At 36.9% G+C, this 23,508-nt stretch overlaps 1 long non-coding RNA gene across 1 annotated transcript in view; it reads right to left on the reverse strand.

Annotated features, from left to right (window-relative positions):
- Window positions 1-479: 479 nt before the first annotated feature.
- LOC140252064 (uncharacterized) overlaps window positions 480-23,508 on the reverse strand; it is a 28,441-nt gene continuing 5,412 nt past the window's right edge. Inside the window, exons 4-5 of the long non-coding RNA XR_011903524.1 lie at window positions 23,158-23,182; window positions 480-1,684 (exon numbers count right to left, since the gene is read on the reverse strand). This is a non-coding gene — a long non-coding RNA (uncharacterized lncRNA). The remainder of the gene's footprint in view (window positions 1,685-23,157; window positions 23,183-23,508) is intronic.

The following is a 23,508-nucleotide window of genomic DNA, read 5'->3' on the forward strand; positions in this document are numbered from 1 at the left end:
AACCCATCTTTCTCAATCTCTTCTCAGATCCTATATAGCAACTGACAAGAAAAACAAGAACCTCGGTATATTGCTTAGTATAAGAGAATTGTATTAAATTATGTGAACTGCAACAATAAAGTGTCTTAATGGCTAAAGACAGAAACTCATTACGACTTACACCAGCAAAAAGGACTGAGTCTCTATCATGCTTTTCTTGCTGCTGTAGAAGGAACCAGCCACCAAAGGAGTAGAGAGCTGATGAAGGCAACTGAGTAGCTTTAAAAACACTGAAATTCAAGAGAATACCAAGTTCTGATCACACAACACAGCACAGCACAACCTTTCCAGCTATACACGCTGCTGCAGCATTTGCTTAAATCAGATTGTACTTTCAAATTGTAGCTCACACTGGGAATGCCTTAGTATTTACAAGAATTGCAGGCCATTAGGCCCAAACCCACAGATTCTGTGCTATTGCTTTGTTCACATACCACTTTGTTTTATTTTCAATCCATAGAGAATAGAAGACTCATCATTTAAAATAAATTCCCCAGGAATTCTAGGAACAATTTACAAGGACCACTCAACACAGCCTTATTTATAAAATACATAAGAGTTCCTTGTTTTAAGCCAGGAATTTAAAGAGACAGATCTAGAATCATCCGTTTTAAGGATTTTGAGAATTACTTCAATGAGAAACACAAGCATTTATTTGTTCATTCAGGTTTTTACATTAGAACTTCTCCTTTTACCTTTCTTTAGCATTTAGGGATTCCTTCATCATATGAAATTAAAGCCCTTCAGAAATAATTTTGCACATATGAGGAAGAATAGCAGGTGTGAAGTTCTCGTCCAAAACCAGGAACAGCTCCTACTAGACTTCTATTTTGTTTCCATCTACCATCATGCAACCACCTGCCCCCTTTTCCTCATCAACAAAGCCATTTTCTACTAAAAACCTGTCACAGAAATAAAAATATCACACAACACCAGTTTTTCAGAAGATGACTTAGGAGAAAAGACTGAAAGCATAATGGGGGATAGTGGGAACTTGGAAAAGAACTGAGCGCTCATTTCAACTTTCTGCTACTCCAGTGGAAAGTGATTTTTGCTTTAACTACACCTGTAACATAAATGAATGCTGAAGAAAACAATCAGTCATCAGCCATCACTTTTGCCTAAAAAGCATTTAGAAGTTTTCCATTTTCCTTCCCATTCTGAACAGGACCCAGTCTGAATATTCGCTTCCAAATCAAGCTTTTCAGCTAGGGCTGCTTCTTACTAGTTGCCTACTCCCACATACAGGGAAGAGAGAAAAAACAAAGCGTCACGGTTTCGTATACTTTTTCAAAACTTCTTCCCTGTCCTTGTCTGATCACTCATTTAGAAAATGTGATTGAAAAGCTCTTTCAAGTAACTTAGAATAGTTAATGCATTCATTTGACCAATCACTAATGGAGCTAAAGTCACTTAAGAGCTGAAGAATATGACTCCCCGTGCCTTTTATCTTTGAAGTTCTCAGTAAAAGAATCTTTTTTATCCAGAGAGGAGTTGAGGCATGAAATTACTGCAATATCACTTCCATTCTGTTTTGGTGCTTTCCTTCTGCAAACCAGCTCTACCCTGTACTGTGGCAGCATTTTCCATCATCTTGTCATTCTTCACGTGACTTCATATATTATCACCTGCTTGCATTATTTACCTGGGAATGCAAGGCAAAAGTTTAGCTGGTGAAAGGTTCGTGCCTTTTCCTAGAATAGTAAAATGCCACCGTATAAGCAAAAAAGGCAAACCAAGAAGTATCCCAGGGATGAGTTTCATTTCCTTCAGTCAAAATACGTAATCATTCCCATTCAAATTGAATACAGTTTAAACATACAAAATGCCACAAAAATGCATAGAGAACTGTAACATGCATTCAGCATTAGCAGACAGTGATGAAAAACATCTGTATGTGAGGATACATGTCATGAAACACAAGGAGTCATGTAAACAATGGTCTATGATATACCCTAGTACTATGAATTGCAGGATGTAGGCTTTTAGTCAGATGGCCTCTAGAAGCAGCCCCACTGCACAGAAAGTAAACACCTGTAAGCTTTTTCTTTTTTAAACAAAAGTATAGTACAGCCTACATTATACGAAGAGCCACTTTCTCACATCTTTATGTCACGAAGTATATTTACATTCATCACAGTTTTATGCATGTAAAGTTAGAAAAGTTTGGTTAGTGTTTCAGTTTTGTTAGTTGGCCCATCTGTGTGTAAATTTACCCATCATTCTCCAGAACACAGAGGAAGGCAGACACCAGAATTTTAAACAGACTGATAAGGATTTACCAATGAACCATGCCTACATAAGGAGCATAATGAGTTCACAAATCTATCTTTACATGATAAATAATATGTGAAGCCATCAAAAATATATCTTACAACAGAAAAAAAAATATATAGTTACTTGATTGAACCCCAATTCTACTCTATTTTTAGTAAAAGCAACAACAACAAAAAAGAATTCTCAAATACAGCATAGCAACATTTGAGGAAGATGTATGTAACAGTACTGCAAGATAATCACAGAAAAAGTAAGGGCAAAAGCTCAAAGCCGCCAAGTTCTTTGGCATTTCATAACTACAGTTTCACCAAAGAATAGAGACTAGTAGACTTCCACATGATGATAACTCCTGGAGATCATTAATGATAAATTGCCACATAAAACGTGTGACTACACAAACTCAATGAGGAAGTACTGGACATAAATATCCAAACGACCTGCATGAAAAATAACTGGCAAGATGGAAAGTTCTTTTGTTGTTGTTTTTTATGTATACTGCAAGCACATGAGAAAGAGGTGAGTACAGCTATCCAGGTTTATGGCTTCCTACTGGAAATAAACCCTGATATGCAGTATCATATCACTGTATATGGTCTATCACATTGCTAGATGTCAACTCTACTCCAAATTTTGCACTTTCTAGATCTAAAAATAGTGCTGAACTATCATCACTGAACTAGCATCAATGTTTGGATTAGAGGCTCTCATGATTTCCAAGCAAACTTGCTTTTCTTGTATATATTTCCACAAAGATCCAGAGGCATTTTGAAGAATGCTCACAAAATATAAGTGCTAAACAAATTTAAATTTGTTCTGAACATTTTTGGACCAGGTACACATTATGACTGACCGTACTACACGTGCCCAGGGCAAACCTTTCACTGACCAAGCTATTTTTCCTCAAAGGGAAAAAACAAAACAAAACACAGTGCCCCATATTCCTCTGTAACAAGCTATTATCCCTCACTTTTCTAAGTTTTTAATATGTTTTAAGGGTTTTTTTTTTTTGTAAGTTCTGTAAGTACGGAAGTAAACTGCAAAATTTGCTAGTACAAAAATATTTAAGAGAGTTACGTTCCTGAAGGTAATTTTTGAAATTATACATAATAAAATAGCAAACCACAAACTTGGACATACTTGTAAGTAAAGGCTGTACATATAAAAATGGCTATATGCAGTAGAAAGGATGAGAAGTAGGAAATTACATTTCATGGGAAAACATCTGAGCACACAGCAGCTGGGACAGTCCAGTATTAGGGGAGAGAAAAACAAATCTGCGAGGAGGGACACCAAATAATATCTGGAAGCAATATTAAGTCAGTTAGGCATGACATCAGAAGCAGCTGTTGGTAGTATGGCAGTAGAGGCTGAACCTTTCCATCAATATTCCATTACATTTTGTTGCCATGTGACAGATGGCAGCAGAGGGGCACTCTGACAGAATGGCGTCTGACATGGAAGTACAGATGAAGCAAAGGTGTGTCACTGAATTCCCCCATGCAGAAGAAAATTGCACTTGTTGACATTAATCAGTGTTTGCTGAAATGTTTTTGAGCTCAAATAGTGTATGTGAGCACACTGGTGCATTTCAACAGTAGCCGCAGCAACAGTTGGTCAGCTCTGATGGTGCCTATTTCTATGAGCATGGCATGCAGGTTTGTCTTCATTGCTGGTGAAAATACACATCCAGTGGAGGTGACTGTGTTAAAAATTTGTGTTCTGTAGCTGAGAATTTGGTCTCTTAAATACTGTTATATTGTGCTCTTTGTATCTGTTGCAGCTTCCAAGTCAATAAATAGGAAGCATTACTTTTGGAGTGACCTGTATATATATATATATATGTGTGTGTGTATTTTTATATTTATTATTACAGTAATATCTTACTTCCTTTTCTTAGTTTTTTATTTCAATCCACAAGTTCTACCTTTTTTCCTGATTCTCTCTCCCATCCCACCAGAACTGGAGGTAGGTGAGCAAACAACAGTGCAGTTGCCAGGTAAAAAACACAACACAAATCTTCATGTAGGTGAAGATCTACTGCTTCCTGTTTTTTTAAAGAGCAATTACAGTTTTGGATGGTTCGTTCAACACACAGCTAGCTGTTGCCTAGAACCGTAATATCCTCCATCCATTTTGTGAGGAAACGCCACCACTGTGAGTTGATCTTTCTGGATATAGTTACCAGGAAGACCTAAAAGTGTCACAATTCTTTTGAACTACATCAGAACTTGAAATGGTGGACTTAACTACCCTTCACTAGATCAGGAAGATCAGAAATTCTTACTATGACTGCACTTACAGTCACTCACTTCCTTCTAAAACAAAGGCACGTTGATTTTTCTGTTGAGTTTTAATGCGGCAATGACTCTTCATCCAGAGCTTCAACTATGAGGAAAGAGTTCAGAAGCCACAGCAAGAAGAAATCCAGGTCTGAATCACTGTCTCGTTCTGATTAAGAACAAGTGGATTCTCAAAATGGAGTATTTATGGAAAGAATTTTAAAACTCTGAATTACGAAACTATCTGCCTCTGTGCTGAAGAAATTCAGGGTTGGCACATGTTTCTCATTAGCTGTACTAAGGCTGCTCAATTTCCCTAGAAATCCCCAGTTTCTCCTCTGAAACTGGGTAATCTAGAAGGCCCCTAATTTTAGCTCTTCAGTCAGAAACGGTAGCACATACATAAGCAGTGCTAAGTGAATGCTGCCAAAATGTCTGCAATTATGTGGAATACTAGAACAAATGAGCTTTCTTGGCATTTATATCATCATTAAAATCTTCACAGTAACGCCTGAAAGCAAGGAGGTCTCCTAGATAATGCATCTTGCACATGAAGCATTCATTTAGCCATCCAAAACATCTGGCAGTGAAGTCATGACACAGCACTAAGAGCCCAGTCACATAACCTGTATCAAACTGGTCATACTAACATCACCAAAAAAGAAAAAACCCCAAACACACTCACCACCAATATGCTATCTATCTATCAATGAAGTATTAGCCAACATTCACACATTTACAGAATAACCACAGAATCCAAACAAAACCTTTTTTTTTTTTTTTTCCTTTTATGATTTGTTACTAGTTCCAAACAGGAAGAAGTAGAACAGGCCAAACATATTACATATTTTATCTATCTTTACAACAGAAGTTACACTTAGAAAAGTGGTGCTTTATGCTTTCCTCTGATTTTCTCATTAAATCACTTCTAAACTGTTTTATTGTTTATTGAAAACAGCTTTTAAGATGAGGTAACCAAAAAGAATTAATTCACTGTATATTTTCAAGTTCATAATGTTGATATACTTTCCAAGTAAACCTCCAATTATTAAATCATTATCTGCTTTTAGACAAGTCTCCATTTTGACCCTCAAATTGAAAGAAAACCAGGTGACTTTCTTCATCTCACATATGAGAGAGCATATGTATAAAAATAATACTGAAGGCTCATTCTGAGAAACTCTGTTCTACCTGTGACAGGGATGCAAGTGAGCTTTCATAGTAACGCTGACACATAGAGAAGGTACACGTCATAAATCTCTGCCATTGCAGAGGTCACTTCAGGGAAAAAAAAGCTACTGATGGAAGAAGCACCAGATAAACTAACCTGAAACACACAAGCACAAACAGAAGCGCCTAATATGACATTGTTAGAAAAAACAAACAAAAACCCCACACGTCCATCTCCTGACAATTGTAAGGTCAGGAAAAGAGCCACCTCAATCTGAAATTTTTAGAGAGAGGGTAGGAATAGGAAAGGGACAGAGAAAGGATGGACAGAATGGGTTTAGACCATTAAGTGCCACAAGGTACGAGAAGCAGCTCTAAAACAGAATTAAATTTTTTGTATTATAATCTCTGGAATAATTCCAGCTGGAAATGCTACAATGAAGTTGACAATAACATTCATTTATCTATGCACTTTTATTTTATAGCAATCTTTGTCACTTGCTTCTCCAGTCTCAGCCTTTAATACACAAAAGGTCAGTTCACCTGCATAGGAAAAGCCAGCAATAAAATTCCTTGAATCCCAGTCCATTCTTTGATTTATTACAGCGTGCCTATAAATCAGACAGCCTATAATACTAGAAGCAAATGTAGAAGCAAGTTAAAGCCAATTCATTCTACTGCATGAAAATCCCATCTGATCAGGCCACTAAGATGGGGGCATTGTAAAAACACAAGCATCCAGTTGTAAAATTAAAACAAGCATCCATACCTGCAACTAAATACTAATAGCACCTGCTTTTTTTTCTCCTTGATCTTAAAACCTAGGTCACATCAAACCTTCCAAGTTCTGCCATATCAAATGATGACAAGAATCACCAAATGGTTCTTTAGCATGCTTTGCCATTCCCCATATTACAAACCCTTGTCTGAAAAAACCAAAAGTAAAAATAAATTACATCTTCTGATTTTTATTTATCTCAGTAGCAAGAAGGAACAAAACTGCATGGTTACAAATTGGCAATATGAGAAACCTCAAAGTTCCATCCTCCCCTGGTCCTGTGCCAATTTATAGCTCATTTCAAGCTTCGTTTTAAAGTCACATTATAGGACACATCTTTGTCCTTTTATTTTTAGCTGACAGCCAGCACAGATAGCCGCAATCCTACAGACATGCAGCTAGTAAGAGTAAGCAAGGAAATTATGAGAGACATCGACTGAACAGGTTAAGAGTCAGTCATTATGAGTAAAAAAATTTTAAAAAAACAAAAACAAAAACAAAAAACACAAAGACAAGCCTGTACAAAAAGATTTTGTAAAGCTCTAGGAACACAGCTGCATTTGGAAATTAGCTTCTCACGGTGTAAAGCAAAAATCATGGAAGTCTTGGGCATAAATCTACACCAACATACAACTTCATACAACATACAACAGCACGTTAGACACAGACTCTTGCTCCTGGACAGGCTTGGTGCTACCTGCAGATCACAAAGGCAAAGAAGAAACTTAACTTTATTACAACCCCTTGTGCAGAATGCACAGATTGTGCCTACTCAGACCAGTTCTTTGGCCACATAAATCTTGATGCTTGGAGCAACAGCATGAGACTGACAAGCAATCCTGAACTGCAGAGTAAGCTGCTATGAAAACAGATGTAGGCATGTGGAAAGCTTCATTTCTATGTTTTATGCATTGCCCCAGAAGGTTACTGCCTAAGAAAGTCTGACCATAGAAATGAGAGGCTGGTAATAGTCCACAGAAGCAGCTCCTTTGCATATGTCAAAAGGCACTTGCAGTTTTTAATGAATAAGGCATTATTTATTTTCTAGCCCCAACACAAACTGATTAACAGAAAACATGAGGCAAGCTGTAAGCAAACAGAACCATCTGCAAAAGACAAGTGTGATCTCTATTACGAGGAGGACCAAACAAGTACTGATAGAGGGATCCCAAGTTACTCTAATTGTCAGAGTCAAAAATTTCCAGGATTCAAGAGCTAAATTTTCAGAAAGCACCACTACCAAGGAAAGTACATTTTTCAATTACTGCTTGTCTTCTAATATTGGCTACCTATGTATCCATCACCTTTTAGTTGATGGTCAATACATATTTTAACATTAAAGTTTGATTCAAGCTGAATAATGGTGAATAATAGAACAGTAAAGCCAGATAACAGTGATTATTAGGAATTAACCATATTATTAATTCTAATATTTGGGGAAAAAAAATCACAACATTTTTATTTTTTAAAACTTAACAAAAGTCAGGAATATGTTAAAAGCTTTAGTTCAGCTGATCTCACTTTTCTTTACTGCACAATACTGAAATAGACCAGACTCTCCCCATCCTTTCTGCACATCCTATTAAAGCAAAGCTGCTGGATCAGCTTGGCTGCAGGCTCCTCTGACTTACAGATCCAGCAAAACCTCACTTCCTTTTGGAACAATTCCCTCCTGCCTTTCTCATATTATCAGTCCCAACATAACCACAAAAGTGATTCTCCACTCCCAAGTTAAGATCTGGCCTTTTGACACTTAGTGTCACGCTAAGTAGTTCATTGTCTTTAACAATGTTACCTTTTGATTACTTCCTTGGAAGGCAATAGATCAATCAATACTAATGAGTTTATTCTGATGTAGAAACCAGTATCTAAATGTATGTATTCAAAATTGATTTTCACTTTTACCTTTAAGTTTTTAAGTATTTTTAGCAAGCAGTATTGAAGTGAATGGGTTACTAGGTGTCAATTGCTTCATTACAAATATTAATCGCATTCATGGTTTCTTATTCTAGTGCCTCAATTGCAATTGATTTAAAAGATCAGCAGCAGGATTAGAAGACTGATTCCTATAGCTTTAAAACTAACAACTGGGATCTCCTGTGTCTACAAAAACAATAATCTGACAGAAATAATCAGGCCGTTCATACCACGCTGCCACCTACAGACTACCTAACAACTAATGAGAATTGAACTGACACTACTGCATTTTCCTCAACAAGAGAACTGGTAGGCAGGTAGTTAGGCAAAATGGATTGTATTTTCAATAAGCTCATAGACATCATCTTTAAGATGCATCTTAAAGACTGCTCTCCTTCATCAGCTTTGGTTTAAAATAACCAGTGGATTTAAAGGTTGTTAGGAGATGCACAGACATTAGGAGATTTTACACTCTTATTCTCATTTCCTAAAGAAACAAGCCTTAGAGTGTTCATTTTATTATCACATACGTGCCTTTCAAATAGGTTGAATCAGATAGATTATTAGAACATCATGCTACAAAGTTTTTCAAATCATAATTAATCTAGGAAGTACAGAGCCTTGTCAAGTCAATCTGACCTAACAAACCAAGAAATCTCATGGCAAACAGACAACTTTTGAGTTCCCTACCCTAAGGGATTAAATTCCCCTCGGTAAGATTACACAAGACACTGCAGGCTGACTGTCCCACAAGTATTTGTGGCTACCCCTTAGCTTACGGATTACCACTTCCATGCTGTGCTGGGGTAAATACTATTCCAGGCCAGCAAACTGGCTTTTCCTGATGTCTCAACTTCAAGTGTCACTTAAAACAATAATTAAAAAAAAATTACTGAAAACCACTAATTTTGTGAAAGCTAATGCAAAAGCAGCATGTGCCTAATTAACTGGAGTAAGACAAGCCAGCAGTGACACTAGATTTAACAGATCTTCCTCTGGCACTGTAGTTTACTCACTCAAAATGAATCAAACATTTTCCCTGAAGTTTCCTCTTTCTAGAACTTTAACCCACCAGTATTTCTACTGTAAGCCCAGATTCCTCTGGAATGTTTTACTTGGGACCACTACATGCCAGTATCAGTAGTCATGTCCTATTTCTGACAATCATCCCCATCCACTTAGGACAGCTTTAAGTGAATAAATTCTAGAGTCAAATAACCTGAATAACCATTTTCATTTAATTTAGATCTCTTAGTGTTACCAGTCCTTTACACCTCTCATTTCCCTCATTTAAACAGTCACTACATTTCTCTGAGCCATAGGATGTTGCCCTCTGGAACTGCTAGACAGCTCCAGTTTCTCTGGAACTGCAAGGCAGCTTGCATTTCTGCAGAAAGTTGTAAAGCTTGCAGGCAGCAGTGACCAGCATCCTCCGGCATCACTTGAAGCCGGACATTTCTTCAGTATGAAGCATAAGTCAGATGAATCTCAGAAAGCCTTTCACTGACTTTCCCTTCCAGCATTCTGATGCATGACCAGGGCCATTTTAGCACATTTCTGAAGGCTGCTTGAGAAGCCTGACATTTACTAAGTTCCTGGTGCACTCAGATTTCAATTAGTTTATTCCATTTTCTTCATCTGACAGCAACTGACCTTCTGGATAACCCTCTTCAGAATTCCACATAAGCTTCACCCAGCTCTGTTCTAAAGAAGTAACTTCATGCTTTTGCTGCGAAAGGAAGCTTCAGCAGCCTTGCATTCAAACTTTGTCCCATTACCCATTGTATTGTAGCCATTTATCAGTGGAATGTTTAACGAGGTCAGTATAACTCAGCATAATGTACTCCTAAATATACTTGGTATTGATTTCCTCCACTTCACTGGCAGCATAACGCTGGAGAGACCTCCAAAATATTAATTCATTTTCCAGGTCCTTGTCAATTCCTAAGGCTGATTCTAACAGAAAGATTAGGAAAATGCAATATATCATTTAAATAAATAAAGTATTCCATATCCAGGTGTCCTACTGTTTCTGTCTCCTGGTATCTTTTGTCACACCACAGAACTCAGCTCTGGGCTCCTTGCAGCTATTTGCTTCAACATTAAACTCTATTCAGCACTTGCCTTTCCTTTCAGGTCTTGTCAGTGAAGAGTCTACTTTTCCTTGGTGGAAGGCCAAATCAGTTCTCATCCAGTTGACTGTGAGGACATTTTAAGCTCAGAACTGCTTTCCTCAAATGCTCACAGAAGTGTCTTCCCAGGAAACCTTATCATTAATTTCATAGTTTCTGGCTAAAACATGACAACTAGCATCTGTTCACAAGCCTGCATAAAACACTCCCTATTTTATACAGTCAATACTTTATTCCTTTTATCAGCCTTTGTATAAGATTACACATTCTCATCAAGTTTCAACATAATATTGAAGCAAACCAACCAATGTATTTCAGCATTTCTCAGACACAAAGTGTCATGACTGAGTAGAATCTTCCCCACAAAACCTCCTGACCCCTATATCTGTTACAACCCAATTTAATGTTTGCCAAGTTTTCCATAAGGCTGCATTACACAGTACCAAATAAATAAAAATAGAAACAACATCAAAAAACTCATCTTATTTCTTTCATACCACAAGGGAACTCCAAAATGAAAAGTGATCATTCAGAGACAGTAACACTGGTATATAGAGCTTTCTTTAAATATAATTGGAATCATTACTTATTTTTAAGTACTAAAGATAACATTTCAAGAAGTCAGGAAATGCAAACAATACCAAATGAACAATAATTTCAATTGTAATGTCTTCCATGCATGTTGCATTTTCTGTTTCATTTGGCACGTTAAAAATCAAACTCAAATTAGAAATGTACAGTCAGCACAATCAAATCAGCTTTCTGGAACCTACCCTTTCACATTTTCAAGTATAAATCACTAATTACATGTTAAACTATGTATTTTTAATGTAAACTAGGAGCACTCTCCTTGTCTACTAATTTCAGTGTATTTAATTAGTTACATTGATAGAGGCTTGCCTGCACAGGAAATGTGGATTGAGATCCGTTCTTAATGAGAAAGGAGTGAGCTTCCAAAGTTCTGTAATAAATTGTTCTGCAAACACACTCTGCTTTTCCCCAAATGTCTATCCTTCACCTCTTCATAGCCTCTTTTAACTGCACTCTCCTTCCATCTTACAGCTCACTCTTAAATACTCCTTAAATGATCTCCTAGTAAAAAAGCACAGTCTAATATTTCACAGGTGCATTCATGCTCTCTAGGGTTAATGTATCACCCTGTCATCACCACGGTCAACACATTCCTCACAATCACATTATCAGCTGTTTGTGTTGTTTCAGTCCTTATGGGGTGGTTGGGAATGCACAGAACTGCCGTGTGAAAGATTTCCAGGTGCAAGCTTATAGCTTTGCATCTGTTTTTCTTCTCGTGAGAGTTTTTTCCTCAAACCTTTATAGGATTTCCATGTGCTCCTATTATGTTATCACTAGGATATGAAATATACACAGCCTTTTAAAAGAAGACTTAATACTGTGCAGAATGAAAGCAACATTAGATTATAAGATTAAGGTGATCTTGCCAGGATTTCATTAATATAAACTATAAATAAATTAGTCCAGCCATATTCTTCACTATGATTATTTCATCCAGCATTCTCAGATGTCCTTCACTGCTTTTCAACTCACAGCTGCTTATCTCTAAAAATTCCGTTCCTCTAAAACCTGAGAGCTATCTTTCTTCTAAATCACACTAAAAAGCAACTATCGCTTAAACAACTTCATACATGAAAACTATCAAACAGGTTCTGACAGCAGCAGAGGTTTCATTTAAAACAAAACAAATAAAAACACTCATCCCTACAGAATTTCAGTTCTGGTTGTGTCCTTTCTTCAGGACAGGAAACAAAAGATCTGTTCACAACCAAATGTTAAAGAAGGCACATCTGCCTTCAAACATGCATTGCTTCACACACAGACTATTTTAAGTCTGGAAAACTCAAAACACACTGGAAATATTGTAATGCTCAGTAGAAAGCATGACTTCGCAAGCAATGATTCTTATTTTCCATAGCTACATACCTGCATACATTATGCTTTTTGCTTTGTCTACCATATTTTCACATGAGTTTTACTGAATACATACTAACTTCATCATCTCAAGTGATGCCACAGCCAAGAAACATCTTTTGGCCCACACCTAGGACCCCTGCATTTGCAGATGCACAGCTTTTCAGCACCTAACTTCAAGACTTCATGTTCACCATCAGTCCAGAAGAGGGAAGCTGTCTCAAAGCACAAACTCAACAGTACATTAATACTATTCTAGATTACTGTGAATAAGGGAGAATGATTCTGCAAGTACAGATGCAAAACTAGACTATTAAATCTCATTACTCAATAGGGACAGTCATCACAGAAGGCTATGACTGAAATCTTGTAACGTTTTAGGATACAAAAACCAACAACAGTGTATTCACGTGCCTCTTTCAAACCCTATGCATCTCACTCGTAAATCTAAAGGAGTTTCATTCCATCTGAATTTAAAAAGTCTTCTCCCATCCATTACAGAACTAACTGCAGATTTCCATGGTTATGGAGATAAATAGAAATGTAATGACAAATTATTATGCTTTGTCACTGAATTATCACAATCAGTCTCTCTGCTTCTCCTACCTACAATATACTTTGTTTAATGTTATTCTTTCTTCTGTGCATAAGGTAGGCAAGTATAAAGAACTGGCCTACTCTAACATCTCCAAGTACTTTCATTCTGAAGAACTGATTTACGCACTGAAGCTTAAAGGTGAAAATTCTGAAATTGCCTTGAAATCCTGAAGCTGCTGCTTCTGAAGCTGCTCTGAAACAGCCCAGAAATTCTAAGGTGTATCAGATCAACACATCAAATTCTTTTGAAAAGTCAGCATCTAAATTGCACTCTCTCCGGTGAATACAATAGACATGCTTAAGATTTACTTGTAGGTAGCAAGCCTTGCATCTCTTCTTACTCAGCCAAACAGCAGAAGCATTTTTAGTAGCTGCTATGTTACAAAACAAGACTTAATTAGAATTAGATCATGCCAAAATTGGGGTCCAGAAGATTTACACTCTGCCAGACTGCATACAATACTCCCATCTAAGCTAACAAACAAACTAAATTCCTAAAGACACATTCATACAAAATGTTTTGAAATTCTATAGGACTAACCCCGCTCTGAATTTCTGCCTGTCACTTCACCACTCCCTGACAAATAGCTTACAGTTACATTATTCATTACACATTTTTAGATTAGACTACACGATCCTATTTTTACTACAATTTAGAGGAAACCTTGTATGAAGTCTTAGGCACTTAAGAAGAGAGAAGGGATTTATTCACAGAGACCTATTTTCTTAAAAGACTGATCCGACTTGAACAACACTGAAACTATATGATTTATTTAAAAAAAAAAGGGGGGGGGGATAAAATTGCCATCAAGTCCTTTAAAAAATGTTGAAACGTAACTGCAAATTTTAAGTACAAAAGAAATTTTGCAGAGTTCTCAATATGAAAATCATTTGAAACTGTAAGGGAATTGTTATGTGACAGCCTGAACTGATGACTGAACACCTGGTGAAGTGAATGGCTGGCTCAGGAAGCAGAGGTGCAAGCAATTCACCTGTGCTTCCAAACTGACCATTCATTCATTTTGCACACACATCCCCATCAGAGTAAGGATGCTGAGCTCTAACAATGAAAAGCACACTTCCATTTAAGCAACACTAGTTTAGTTCTTGCCAATTGACTAGTCAATCACTTTAATATGTAACATAATGCCTTCTAACCAAGAGCAACACCATTCCCATTCACAAAATAACTTACCACATCCTAGAGGGGAAAAAACATCAAGTGAGACCATACATTACACTGTTCTGTATGGAACTAATCAATATTGATTTTTATCTGTTCAGGAGATGCTCACTTTTCTCTGTAATTCATACTTTCGAAACTTGGCTGAGTAGTTCAGGGATCCAGAGAAAGCAACCAAAAGACCAAACTTACGTGCAAAAAATATAAAACAGATCTAGACAAAAGACTAACCCTGCAGAAAGGGAAGGAGTGGTAGCTAAACAGCCTCTTAAGCCAGTTGGTAACACAAGAACAAAGCAGAATTTGAGATGTGAGGCTTCAAATCTGTCTCACCTATGCTGAGCTGGGAACACTACCTAGGAAAGGCTATAGGCATAATAGGCATAGCAGCAAGCTCCTTAGGGAAAAGTCTGGGATAGGCTAGATGTAACTTCTAGATAAGGTATCACAAAAGGAGGCTGTTTGTCTGAGAGGTAGTTTTTGTTTAGTGAACAGGCTCCTTGGACAAATTAGATTGGAAAGGGACAAGTTTCCTGAGGTATGAGATGGAGCCTGGTCAGGCAGATACATCCTGAGATCTAGGTTGAGCTAGATTAGGAACTGGCTCTAGGAATGCAGGCTTCAGAGACCCTGTTCTCTGAGGGCCTAAGGCTTAGTGCAGTTTAGCTGGAGTATTTTAGAGTGGGATATACTATCACATTATAAGATCTGGAGGTCCACTGTGCTAGATTTAGAAGTGATGAGTAGGAAGATCTTCAAGCTAGGGAGCAGTGAATGCTAGTGGTAGCTTAAAGATAATATCTTGGAAGGAAAGAACCAAGTAGAAAGGGGAGATGTTATATAAGACAAGCACCCCTTGTAACTGCACCAGTCCTCAAAGGAAGCATAGTACTAAAACTCATTCTGAATGGAAATTAAGGTACCTTAAGCTAATTAGCAAATGCCCTTGTTTTTAACCCTTCTCTTCCCTGCTTCAGCTACTTTTTCCAGCAGAACATCATGGAACAACCCATCAGGTAAGGGGTTTTCCACAACTTCAGAAGTTTTCCTGTAAAAATCCATAAAGATCTACATGGGTATAATATTGTAACTGCCAGCATACCAGCAGCTGTTTGTAGATTAATTTATGAAAATTGTTTGAGAAACGATTGCTGTAAAATCACTTCAAGGTAGTATTGTTGCTTTCCTTTTTGGGAAGTACTTGGCAACACAGATGATCCAGCAATAGAAACCAAAGCTACTAAGTTCAACATGAAGTTGAAATAGGAAAATAGAAATTTACTAACATGCTTTTTTAAATCTGTAGAGAGTTTGTAGCTCACTTTTCGTCCCAATAAGTTTAATAAAACTTACTGAATAAAATACATGTAAAGGGTAGTTGAGGAAAGTAATATTTAATTATATTCTGATCTAGTTTGTCTACACTTTAAGATTAATTACTATAAAGTTTACCCACTGCAGATGAAATTTACTGTTTGGTTTGTCAAACACTTTAGAATTTCCACCATCTCTATTTGCTAGTACAAATAATAGACACCCTGTACAGCAGGGCCAAAAGTGGTTTAGAGACCATAACATTCTCAGATAACTATGAACACTCATTCTAACTCACTCCAAACAGGAATACTCTTGCTGATGATAACCAGCTCACTACACTGAGACTAAAATAAATTAAAAATTCAACATTGTCATTTTCTTTTCTGCAAGCATTTTCCCCTTCCCCCCAGAAACATTCGTACAGTATGGCAGAAATAACAAACAAGATGTCATTTCTCTGGAGCAGGTCACATATGACCTTTGCTAAGTTTATCACCTATAAAAACCACGTATATTCTGCAGAAATAGGTGTTCTTCAGATGTTTTTGAAGAGCTATCTAAAAAAATAAAAACTTAATAAGGGTTTACCTTGCTTAGACATCTTAGAATTTCAGTTACCACTATCTATTTGAATCTTTAAATTCCTTTGCATTTAGTTCGTTATAAATAACAATGTTTATCTTGGAAATATTCTCACAGTGCACTGTATTACATTTACTATTAATTTATTATCAGGTGTTTGTATGAAAATTTGAACTGATGAACTACAATGAAGAACTGTGGAAACAGATTTTACTACCAGTACAAGAAAAAAAAAAATGTAAACAATAACAGTATGGATAGATGATGGACATAAGGATATTTGTTGGTTAGACATGAATCATTATCATGTTTTCTGCTGAGGACTGGCAGCAGTTCAGCACTATACAAAATAAAAAGAATAGGAGAATATGCTTCAGGCTATAAGATGGTTTGGGGATTTTTTTTATCATTATGACTGTTGCATAGTAAATTTGATGTACTAGCAATGATAAGCCTGGGAGAAACTAATTGTTTTAATGAATAATTTGAATTAAGATAGATTACTAATTTGTTTATAAAATATGATAGACTTCCATAAACATGATATAACTGATCTTTAATGGTATTCTGATGCCAGTCAATGTTTGAAAGTGATGAGAGATCAACATAACTAGGCTCCCAAGTCCATCTCTAAGAAAACTGTAAGAAGTGTTTATTTATGAATTTGTTTACAAGTGACATATATAGTTAGCAGACCAGTATCTCAGCAGCATCTCTTACAGATGCTACAAAGACTCGGTACTTAACAGCAAAAGATAGACATGCACTACTTGTCTAATTAAGTGCTTATCAGGACCCGTCAGAAAAAAGTAAGTAGATAAGTTAAACCTTAGCTTCGTTACATATTTTGAGTATAAAGACCTGTGAACTCTCATCACCAATTAATTTATATACAAAAGAATGAAATATGGGAGAAATGAATGTTAACAAGCACTGTTTGTCTAAGGAGAAGATGATTTCCAGAAGAAGCCATAGGAAATCCTTCCTTCCTGCCTCACAAATAAAGCAATCAACATCCCAATGAAATACACAGACTCTTCTTGGACTAACTATTTGTCACCTGGCATTTATATTTACACAATTAAAGTAGCTATGCTGCAAATTTATTATGCATCATTCCAGCATGTCTCATCCAGCAAGGCAATTTTATGAACCCGCATACCCCCAACTGATGCACCAAGACTTCAATTTTTTTCCTCTTCCAAAATGAATGTTTCATCATCTCTTCATTGTTAAGCAAAGAAACTCCCACTTGTTGCAAATGAATCTTATAGCAAATCATTCCCACAAAATGAAATAACATTGTACCCTATCTGTACATCTTGGTTATAAACTTAAAATCAGTAGAGCAGCCTACCAAGAGAGTTTGTAGTGCCTCCTTTCTTGGAGATGCTCAAAAGCCACCTGGATATGGTCCTAGGCAACCCTCTCTCAGTGGCCCTCCTTGAGCAGTGATCATGACTTTTCTAACAAAGTTGCTCAGAGATGGCAGCTTCCCACACACTGAAGGACTTGTAAATCCATTGTTCTTTTTTGAGTACTCTAAGGCTTACAAAAATCATGCAAGAACAATTAGGGATTAAGACCGTCAGCTGCTGGGCTCTGTACCTTCATTCAGTTGTTGAGATGTGTATTTTGCAGGTATTGTGGGAAAACTCAATGGTTCTAAGCAGTTTTATCAAGTTGTTCATGCTATTTCCAACCATTGTAAAAGCCTCAACTTCCTTCTTTCAGACTTTCTGCTTCATCACTGGAAGATGCATCATACTATCCTTTGAGAAACACATGCTGTGCTGAGCAAAGGCTGTTCAAATATTTATTATAGTCATAAACCACCTTGGACCAACAGTAATACCTGATGAACACGAGGAGGTGGTAGTATGGAAGAAGCTGCAAAGGCTGTTTTTTTCTAAAGGACCTAAGACTTCAAAAGCATTATTGTATCTAGAGCCATATTGTGGTGATTACACAATTCTAAAGTTTAAACTGGAAGATGTACAAGAGATCTACCTTTCCACACCACAGAAGGGCTTGTGACAGTCATGCTCTCCTCAATCTGGAAACATGGAGAGTTGGCCACAAAAACTGCAAGTCATCAGAAAAAGGAGGGAGAGGAAGCCATGATAATAACTTATTCTCTGCTTTCAAAGCAGAGTAAGACTCAAACAAGTGCAGTCACTACCACAAATATATTAGGTACAATCTCTTGGTGCTGAGATTTCTCCTTCAAGGAACTGCAGCTGTTCACTGCCTCCTGTGAAACAGTATTACAAGAAAAGTCCAGTGCAGATCATAAGAGCATTGGCAAGTCAGAAATCACAATATGAAAGCACGTAACAAATAAATGACAACTAAAGAAGCTAAAAGATGCCAAGACACTGCTGTGGTAAAAGTAGACAATGAAAAATTATATGAAACTGTATCCCTTAGAAATTTATGAGAGATGTTTTTATAGAAACAAGATGCCATCTCTAAATTTACAATTACTTACACTAGTAGTAAAATCATCACATTAGTCCTGAGAACATGAGAGGCCTTAGTGCTTGGGTTAAGTCCTGGTTTATTTTCATGAATTACAGTTCATACATAGAGCAAGCACACAGATGTATGAAGTCACATCTGAGAGAATCTGTTGCTTTTGTAAAAGCTAGGATGAATCCTAATGTTGATTTCCATGGGAATGCACAGTGCCAATGCCCTAATCCTACAAAGTCTGACTATGCATACTCAAAATCAAATACAAGATTTCCACAGTGGAATAAAATTATTTGTGCTTATGCTTAGATGTGTACGTTAGGGCTTTGTTGAATATAGGTCTAAGTATTGTAGCTTGCTGAAAATGCTTTTTTGTTTCAGCAGGTCATTAGTAAGAATTCTATCTTTATTTTAATAAAAAGTCTTCAGAACTTTTCTACAAGTAGGATATACTCAGATGTATCTGTATTTTTCCCCCTCATCTTAAGCATAATAGGAACATGAAATATTACCCTGTCAATATATATTCTAAATTCATTTCCTCTTACTACCATAAATCGTTAATTGATATAGAAGACACTTGAATAGAAAAACATGTTAAAAATCTAAACAAAATATATCAGGAATTGATCATCTTTAAATTAAAAATAATGAAATATTGATCTCTTCAGAAGCACATAAAGATTTATTAAATCAAAGGGCATGTATTAATGAAAGCTACCTAACATAATTTGCTGACCAGCCACATAAAACAATGACCTACGTAAACAATTTGGTAATTACTGCAGGAAGTGTCATTTAAAATTGAAATCTGCAAAAATAGTGCATCTGAAGAACCTCATTGAATCTGCTTGTTTACTGCCTCTTAATAATACTTCAATAACATGCCTAGTTTGCACATTAAAATGTTATATGTATATCCACAGGTGTAATTTACTTACTACCTTAGCAATTCCTGCATTAGCCACATAGAAAAATGTAAAATCACCACTGAAAATGTATAGGGGTAGAGTCATTTCATTGTACATGTGATTAACACCTGTAGGCTGGATTCCCTGCTGTTCCACTAGTTCCCCAAAAAGTATGCTGACTTCAGCCAAGTGAGAAACTAGCCTTGTTTTTGTGGGTATTTTTCCCCCCCTGTAACCCAATAGAGGCAACTTAAAAATATAATTGAGATTTCCTAGAGAAATTATTAATAGTGTATTACAACAGTTGTGTTTTTAAACTAAACTGTAAAATCTGACATTAAAATAATTATTAAGTCTTTCAGTAACTCACACATTTTAAGCACTGTAACAGATAAATTACAGAGCCTTAGCTATTCATAAAACTTCATATATTAAAGCATTTCCTACAGCCTTTACTGCCACTGCTTTGTCCTTTACCAGTTGAAGTAATAGCAGAAGTAACGCATTATGGCTGCACTTTCCACACAAAACACAAATTACTGGATAAAGTAGGAAAAAGCTCAAAACTATTTTCAGCAGTGAGAGAGGAACTAATAACTCAAGGAACATGACATTTTTATTAAGCACCATGGTCTAAGTTTCTTCAGGAACAAGCTTTAATAATTTGGTTGTACATTGCTCTGAAGGGATTAATATTATTTACTTATAAGCACGGCTTAGAGCAGAATTGCTAACACATCCTGCACACTTTCACCAGCTCTGTGCCTGATTTAGCTGCGAATAATTCAGAAGATTCATCACAGAGTGATTTCCCAACTATCTATGTGCCTCCAAGCACACACAAGGGAAAACTCTACTGACCATTAAAAATGGCCTTTAATATTCCAGCCCACCTTTTGAGACGCTTCCCTAAACTAATGCAGAAAAGCTGATGAAGATTTCCCTGTCTGTCCAGAAAAATACCACAAATTCTATATTTTCATGTACAAAATGATCAAACTGGGACTATCTTCCTTAATAATTGCTGATGTCCATATGACTTTCACTCTTTATTCTTCAAGCTTTGTTACATATTTGATAGCATTCCTGAATGCTCATTGCTGATAGAGAAAAGCAGACTTTTAGTAAAACAGCATAATTGTCAGATTTCTGAAGAGTGCATTAAGATAAAAACAACATACTCATTGTAAGCGATCTTAATGGATCATTGGTAAGACTAGCCTTGTTTAAATTATAATATTTCAGAATTCCTTATAGAAATAATTCATCTTAAAGATACATCATCAGCTTCAAACTCCTACAGGAGCTTGTAACTTGCTGAATTAATATCTACAGCTACAACAGAGTAGAAGGGACCTCCCTGTTTTGTATTTTGTTTACTTCTGTGCGTAATTATCAGGATTCATGTCTAAGGGAGTTCAACAGTTTTGAGTACATACAGGCTTAGCTTCTTCCATTGCTATATTGGGAAGTTAAGCAGGAAATTTAAGTGACCAAAAGTATTTCTCATTTCATTGAATGTGTTTGGTACTTCATCAGCATAAAATTTGATTGTACTCATGCTATAAAAAAAAAAAAAGGTTTGTACCTGTAATTACTCCCTTCTACAAAAGGCTATAGTTCCTCAGTGAAGATTTGTACTTGAAAAATAAGGTAACTACCTATATGCAAGGAAGCATAAAGAGAACAAAAGCTTGCAATAAGGCTACACAAAAGTGTACATGCAAATTATGACAGGGCAATACCAAACTATTCCCTATATAAAAAGGAGTAGAAAGTTCTCTTTGAATAAATAAATATCTCAGGGATTAGGAGAAGGAAGTTGTTGACCTCAGCCAAGAATGAGGAAATCAGCTGTGACTGATTAGCAAACAACTGCCTCATTTATATGAACTAAATGTACTGCAGAGAGTCACTCTGGTGATTAACTAGTTTGAGCCTGCTGATCATCTAAAGGTCTTCCTTGACACCTGATAAGCTAGATCAATAGAACTGATGATTTTTCCATGTTAGATAGCCAGTGGTGAAAGATGTTGTCAGACAGAAAAATAATGGCTGGTGACAGTTGCTTCTTCTCTGCATTTACAATGTTTACAATCCAGACACACCCCAAACACTCTCCCTCAAAGTTACCCCCAGTTCTGTAGGAGGTACTTTGCTAGTAAAGGACATGGTTACTATTCAAGCAAGTCAATAACAGCATTTCAGAAAATTAGAAATAAATAAATCAGGACACCGTTAATAGCGCTCATAATACCAAATACCACATTAATGCACAACATACAGAAAATAGGAACAAATACAGGGAAACAGCAAACTAAATTTCCAGCCTAAATGTGTAGCTGATTCTATTTCATCAATGAAACATTTTGGGGCGAACATGGAAGGTAGAAATACTTGTTAAGGGTTCATGATGGCTCAAGCCAGTATGTGACCAAAAGGGTGAGATCCCGTTTTCTCCTTCCTTCTCATTCCCAGCCACAGGTCTCTCACCGCTAATGCTTTGCACTGAGTACCACTTCAGATCCACATGCATGCACACAAAAACATAGTGAGCTGATTCAGCTCACAAACCTGACAGAAAGCTGTTTATTTTTACTGGGTCAGCAGGGAGAAACTTTCTTTCAGTAATGGTGTACTGCTAGATTACTTTGGATTGAAACATATCACTCCATTTTATCCTGAAGGTGTACTTGCAGGAGATACTAGGTTCACTGAAGTGATCTGGGATAAAAATAAGCCTCCAAAAGAGCGAATACTTAAGCCAGATTATTTCAGCAATCCAGTTCAAAATACATCCTAAAAATATATTACACTGGCATATTAAAAACAAGCCATTAAGGGAAAGAGAGCTTCTTAACCCAGCTTTCTTGGGAAAGCCAACATCTAGCAAAACTACACCTTTCACATCCATCCTCTGCACTTTCAGATAGTACAGAATCAATTTCCTTCACCGGTAGGCATGCTTTGGTCCACATTCTTTCCACTTCACTCATGATTTTTCTCTTTCCAGTATCTCCTAAACTATGACTGAGTTTTCAATAGAATGGCTAAGCCAATCTAACACCATTTTGCTACACAACACAGCATCCTTGCTTCGCTCATCCAGTTCATGAGCAAGCAGTTCCACACTCCTTCACCTGAGTTTGGGGAGAAATGCTTCAGCTGCAACCAAACCACAGAGTATTACTGACATTTTTGTCAGATTAGTTGTCTCTGGCTTAGTGAGTAGAACTGGTTTATGGCAGGATTAGACAAACACAGCAGACAGCATCAGGGAGGTAACAGGAACGTGTGACCAAGACAAGATGGAAACTGAACTGACCACTTCAACAGCAGTAAACCACCAGACCAGTGCAACCTCAAAACAAGTAAAACAAAACCACACCCTGAGAGAGGATAATAACTAACAACTTGCTTGCTGTTAGCTGTGGTATTCTGCTCAACAAGTGGTATTGTTCAAAGAAAAATTGTTCAAAGAAAAATCACCTTCTATATTTTCTAGGTTTAAAAAGTATAACCAAAGTTGTGCAGCCCCCAGTAAGAAGCTCACCTCCACAGTAATGAAAGCAGTAGATCTGCAAGAGAAATAGTAGTAGTAGTGAGGAATACAATCTGCATCTCCCTTAAAATTTATAGCAGCAAGTGAGCTGTGGTATAGCTAAAAACTTGTATCTTTGGCCTAAGATCAATACAGGACTTTAACAGAGAAAAACTTCTTCCCCTTCCTCTGACCCTTCCCTGAGCTGCTGATCTCTAACTGCCATCTTGAACACATGGACCTCTACTTGCACTGAATGTGTGGGGGCTCACTTCTCTTCTGGTTCCTTACTGGGAAAAAGCAGCAATGTTACTGGCAGTGGGGAAAGAACACAAAAGCAAGACAACCACAAGGATAACTATC

The sequence above is a fragment of the Excalfactoria chinensis genome, chromosome 4, assembly GCF_039878825.1.
Source record: "Excalfactoria chinensis isolate bCotChi1 chromosome 4, bCotChi1.hap2, whole genome shotgun sequence".
NCBI lineage: Eukaryota > Metazoa > Chordata > Aves > Galliformes > Phasianidae > Excalfactoria > Excalfactoria chinensis.